The following is a 6,746-nucleotide window of genomic DNA, read 5'->3' on the forward strand; positions in this document are numbered from 1 at the left end:
GCCCCGAGGTGTTTCTCTCACTCCTTTATGCTGATATCGTATCTCGGAATTTTCCTTGGGCAGTGTAGAGATGTCCAGGTTTAAACAATAAGAAATGATTTGTTTTCGTTAGGTAATAGCCTTGTGGAGGGCATGGTTTTAACATGTCCCACCACCTTTGAGGTCCTTTATCTCCACCCCCTACGAAGCGCTTGCCGCGGTGGGTGGGCTTGAGGTCCCAATGATCTGGTGAGCCGGACCAGAGGGCTACCCATACTGAGGGGTCACCACGTGAGGGAGGAGACAAAATGGCTTCCTGTGTGCACCAAGGCCTATGAGGGGATGGGGTACCCACCCCTGGTTCATTCCATCTTGGACCAGGGAAACTCTCACGTGTGTTGCCGTGCGTGGCATCCTGTCATTACAAGGAGACAGGAAGTCCTGGAGGTTTGAGCGATGCTGTACGCTGCGCCCGGCAGCTAGCAACAACCTCTTTTTGGTCCTTTATTTGTTAGACGGGGGGCTTGATCAAGGCCGGTCAGTCAATCGCTGGTCAAATATGGCATAGGGTCAAGCAGGCACCGATTCAGTCGGTAGCGCATAGGTCCCGCGACTGCCATTCGTTACTGTGATAGTGGTCTGAGTAATTCCTCATTACCCCTGTGGCTGTTGGGAGATTTTGACCCCCAACTATAGCTACCCATCGTTGGACTCCATGGTGGGTGGGGGGTGGGGAAATGAAGAATTCAAAATTGTATTAGTACTACCAAATTTACAATGATCTAGCTCTCTCCCTGACGACCTGCGCAATCCCTTCGGACCATTCTCTCTGGAAAATCAACCACGTTGTCACTCTGGAATCTTTTCAGTTTCTAAAAGGACAAGAATTGGGAATCGTAATGTTCCCAGGGCTCCCAAACCAGGTAAGAAGGGAAAAGTTCTCCTCAATCCCTAAGGAGATCTTACCTGGTAAATATGAGAGCCTTTCATATAGTAAGTACCGGTAGTGTGTGAAGACCATTGATGGTGTATCAATCATGGTTGACATCTTTGAGGTTCATCGGAAAATAGTGAAAGTATGTCAGCCGTGTGATCCTCGTATCCACCCACAGCGAGATTGGTAGCCTGATAGTGAGGTTTCGTCACCGACGAGATGACCGTCTGCGTGTGAGATATGCCAACATTCCTGGGGCTCAAGTTTCAGCTCTCCTCACAAAACCCTTCAAGTCGGTGTAAGGGAATTGTCTTTTAACGAGACCTGATGAGTATTCTGAGGAGAAATTGTAGAGGAAACTAGAGAATTTTAATGTAGTGGCAGTAAAACTTTAGGAAGAAAGTTGAGGTTTGGAAACAGTCGACACTAGCCTTCTTCAACTTTAACACATTAGTCCTTCCAGAATCGGTTAAGTTAGCGTGGTTACCACCTCAAGGTAAAGTCATATGTGCCAACCCTATGCGGTGCTCCACGCCAGGTTATGGGCATGGAGCCAACTCTTCCGTTTTAAAGAAAATGACAACAGAGTATGTGTTAAATGTGTACAACAGGTCATCAAGGAGATGACAACTGTCAGGGTCAATATGCTGTTACCACTGCAAAAGAAGCTTCATGAAGTTCTTCAAAGCAATGTTAAAAGGTACAAATTTTGAAAAGAAGTTATTGGCAATAAGGAGCAAGGAGAAAGTTAGTTTTCCCAGAGGCAAAGCGACGTGCCCAGTTGCTGTTTGACACAGCCAGTAGAGTCCTTTGCCTCGGTTCGAGCCCATCCGCCTTCCCACCAACACTGCCCTCCAAATGCTCTTACAGCACACACTCTGCCACTTCCTCTAAACCTCAGTCCCAAATTGCTGACACTGGCCTCTGGTGAGTTGTCTCCCACCAGAAACGGAGTAGGAGTGGAGGGGTTATGAGGAGACTCCTCCTCCCAAAGTAAGGGTCTTTGGAGCCATCAAGGGCAAGGCTCCAGAGGCCTAAACGGTGACAGCTCCAGCTGCCACTACATCCACAGGAGCATCTGCTGCTAGGCAGAATGCTCCTGAAGTAAAGATCAGGCCACGCCCTTGGCCCAGGCAAAGGAATCAGGAACCTGTCCAAAAGGGACGCCAGATGCAACAAAATCCCCCGGGGCCTCCGCTGCTAGACAGAATGCCCCTGAAGCAAAGGCTCAGGTCGTCCTGTGCCGAGGCAAAGGAAATCCTGAACTTGTCCAAGGGAAACCTGTGGAAACTAGTTCCACAGGTAAACAACCTGAAAAGTACTCCAGGATCCTGGAAAGGACAGCCTAAAGGTGTAGGCAAACCTTGACCAAAGGTGTGCTGCCAACACCTTATGAAGAAATAATCTAAAGAACTGGATACCCTAATCCAATGGAACTGTCAGGGAATTCATTGTCATGATGGCGAAGAACCTGCAAACATCTGATAGTTTCATGGAAACCCAGTTGGTATGCCTACAAGAGATTATGACCAGGGAAAATCGTCACCAGTTTCCTGAGAGGATTTCAAGTTCAAGCCCACTATGGAACCTTTGACAATGGAACCTCACGGAGGAGTAGCAGTAATGGTACGTCATTGATATTCATTCCAGGCATCCACTGCCAGAAACACTGCAGGTGAAGCTGTGAGATGGTTTGACACGAACTTACACTGTTGCATCCATCTACCTTCCTCATGTATCTCAACATAAAATGATTTGGAAGAACTTGGGCAGTTGCCACATCCATTTAACTTTGGGAGATTTCAATGGTCGGCATCACCTCGGGAGACACTTTGTGCAACCCTCGAGGGAAGGGCCTTGGAGTCCTTGTTCTTAAGAGCAGATGCAGTTTTACTGAACAGTGACACTCCCACACATTTCCAAGTTCAAACTGGACACATTCTCCAATATAGACCTATCAATAGGTTAACCTGAGCACAGTTGAATTCACTTGGCAGGTCATGGAAGACTACAATGGAGCGACCATTTTCCAATAATTTTGGAGGAGGTGAAGGTTTCCAGTCAGTGGAGGCAGAGAGGCGACTTGAACATGCAGACTGGATCTTTTTAGATCAACTGCAGTATTCGCAAGGATCTGTGAATGATTTCCAGTCGGTGTTCAGATGCCGTTAATCACTCACATCACGAATTCACCTGCAGCGAAGCATCCATTTCCCAAAGTAGGGACAGTTACGTCGCCTCCAAGTACCATGTGGTCTGATGAATGCACAAGCATTGTCAGAGCAAGGAAAGCTGCATTAAGGCAGTTGAAACGACGCCCCAGCCATTGAACCTTGATCGTTAAAAAAAGACCCAAGCCAAGGCCAGGAGGGGCTAAGGGAGGCTAGACGGACGCGTGGAGACAGTATGTCTCCTCGATTAACTCTGGGACCACCTTAGCATGGGTGTGGGACAAGGTGGTAAGATTGCTGGAAAGAGCACATCCATATCACAACTGCTCTGAAGATAGATGGCCATAATCATTACAGGAAAAAAATATAGTGCTAATGAGCTAGCTAAATCCATGGCAGAGATATCATCTGGAGCATCTTACACGACTCCGATTCCTCCACTCTTCGTGCGAACAGGGAAAACACCAGTGTCGTTCTCAGTAGGAATGCAGCCGAACTTCCATTACAACTTGCCATTTTTGCGCAAGGAAGATGGACTCTGATGCAGCTCTGCCGTAAAACTGCCCCAGGAAGTGACGAATTCCATATCAAAGGCTATCTTACTTACCGGAGAGTGTCCCAGAAGTTCCTGAGTGGACTTGGTCAATAGGATCTATAGGGAGGGCCACAGTGCCATCCACATGAAAAGAGGCTATAATCATTCTGTCCGAAACATGGCAAAGATACTTCCACACCAGGAAATACAGACCAATTCTCCACCAGCGCATCTGCAAGCTGATGGAGAAAATGGTAGACTTCAGGTTGACATGGCTGCTAGAAAAGGAAAACATGTGACCCCATATCAATATGCTTTAGAAAATTTGAGATCGACCACAGGATGAACTTGTGAGGATGGAAACTGCTATACAGAATTCCTTTGCACAGCGCGTCACATGGTAGCAGTCTTCTTTGACCTTGAAAAGGCTTATGATACTACTTGGAATGATGGCATACTCATGAAGCGTATGACATTGGTTTAAGAGGAGCATTAACCTACCTTCATACAACGCTTTGCTAACAGGAAATTTAGGTTCGGGGTGGGAAAACCGTTTCTCTAACCTGGGAAGACCAGCTGGAAGGCGGTCCCACACGGGGTGTCTTAGTGTGACCCTGTTTGCCATAGCTATAAATGACATTATAAAGGTGTGTTCCAAGTGCTGTCTCATGTAATCTGTGATGTGGAGACTTTACACTCGTACGGCTCAGGGGAAGCTCAGGATGTGCAAGGACGCATGCAGACTGCAATAAAATCAGGGCTGTACTAGTGGGCAACATATCAGGGTTCAATTTCTCCAAGCAAGACCATGGCTTATACATTTCCACAAAACGAGGAAGGTTCCATTCCTGCCCTCTATTTAGGGAGCAAACCCACTGCAATTTGTACAAGAGGTGACGTACTTGGGTCAAATTTGTGACTCAGACTTACATGGGTGCTCCCATCAACAGTTAAATGAAGATACAAAAAAAGGCACTTCGTATTTTGCGGGTTCTTTCACATTATTTGGGGTGCCGACAGCACAACGATCTACGGCTTTACCGAGCGCTTATTCGTAGTAAGCTGATATGGATGTGAAGCTTATTCATCTGCAATCCCAACTGTTCCCGGATGTTGGAATCGGTTCATAATGAAGCTCTCCGAATCTGATACGGCTTTCAGGTCTTCACCTGCGGAGTCCCGTAGCTCGGAGATTGCGAGAACCACTCTTTCATTACCACAGTTGAGGGATACAATGAACCGGATTTACTATACGAGATACAAGGATTCAGAGCTCCTACATCCAGATTGGTTGCAAACCCCCTGAGGATAGCCGATCCTATGGTAGGAGAATGAGAATCGTGTTAGAAAAACTTAATATAGTCTCACTAGGTTTGGCTGTTGGAATTCCCCAATCCCCCTTGGGGACGAATCAGTAGAGCTAGATTTGGTCGGAATTTGGGAAAGGGAGAGATCTGAAGCAGAAAGTCAGAGATGAGATTTCTTTCCGCACATTTCTAAGGCAGGATCGGACCAATACTAAGATGGTCGAAATCTGAAAATGGTGTGGTCTTTGCAGCAGTGAGCAGAAGGAAGACTGCATATGCAGTCTTTCTCTAGCAGCCTCGATCTTTACTGCAGAGTTACATGCAATCCTTGCAGCAGTTAAGCTGGACGAGATCTTAGGAAACATTCTATTGTGATATATTGGACTCTCGTTAGTGCCTTGCAAGCATCAGAGCTTAATACACACATCCAATAGTGAGGAGGTTTCAAGCTGGCCTTGCATGATGCAACAACGTTAAAAAAGATTAACCTGTGCTGGGTGCCAGCGCCTGTTGGTATCAGTGGGAATGAGCGAGCTCGCTCAGAAGGCCAGGCAGCTGCCGCTCAGCTGTGTGATGTCGTTTTCCTCTCCAACACACCGACTGAAACCCAAGGCATCAGGATGTTGGTATTCGCGATAAATGTGAAAGGAACAATGGAGCATATCTACCAGAAATAAACTGCGAGAGATTAGAGATGACCTTGGCAGTTGGGTGACTAGCATCCATCCCAACCGAAAAGTGGACGTTGTATTAACAAGGCTAGAATCGGGCACAAAAGATGACTCATGGCGATGATGGCTAAAAGTCAAGCACTTTTGTGAGGGAGCCAAGAGCCATTAACGATCGCACATGTAGTGCGAAAGATGTGCAACATTCTCAGACCAAAGACGTATGTACTTGTCTCACCTCATATACATGAAGAATGTATTGGGGGAGGATTGGAAATAGAGGGTCTGATAGTTTCCTAGGGAGACTAATATTATTTTTAAAGAAAAGTTCATTAGCATAATGTTGATTGTTTTCCAATAATTTATACACTCTAGAGTATAATCTTAGCTTGATTTTTAATTGTTTATTGTGATATTGATGAGATATCTATTGATAGATTTTTAAGTTTTAAAACATTTTAATATTTCTTTTAACAAGGTATTCGCCGCTAATGACCTTAGCTGTTGACGCGGCAGATAATTTTAAATAATCAATCAATCAATCCTTTATCTTCCCGGCTCCTGTTAGGTCGTCGGCATATGCAACCTGCTTTACGTTTGTTTCTGCTGTGTTTTAGATGATCTTGCCAGCCTAAGCAGGCAGATTGCATACATTGCCATTGCCACGGGGTCGCCTTGTGTTGGTCCCTCAGCTGATACCATCACTTCACTGGTGTTTGTCACTGTGTTGCTTATGTATAGCTTTGCCGGTTCGCTGTATGTATTGAGCAAAGCTTGGGCACTTGACACTGATATTTTGTATGGTGGCTTGTCTGTTGATGTTTTTGAAGGCATTCGCAGCACCACCGTCAGTACCGTTCGCGTGGGCCCTATATTTTTTTGCGCATGGCATGGATGGCCGCTTCACCCCCCGCCTTTTGGCCTAACCACATCGGGTTGCCCATCGTTTTGATTTCTTCTCCAAAAATCCTAATCTTTGCTGATTATTCCCCCAGGACCTCCAATTCCAAGGGGGCGCCCCCTGGTCTTTTAAAAAGGCAAGAGCGGAAGCTGTTAAGCCTCTAATTTGGCAGTTTCGGGGCTACTTTCTGCTAGGTTGCTATGGCTTTTAAATCGTTTTGCATTCGAATTTGCTTGCCAGGAGGTTTTTCC

Source organism: Penaeus monodon, chromosome 41 (assembly GCF_015228065.2).
Source record: "Penaeus monodon isolate SGIC_2016 chromosome 41, NSTDA_Pmon_1, whole genome shotgun sequence".
Lineage (NCBI taxonomy): Eukaryota > Metazoa > Arthropoda > Malacostraca > Decapoda > Penaeidae > Penaeus > Penaeus monodon.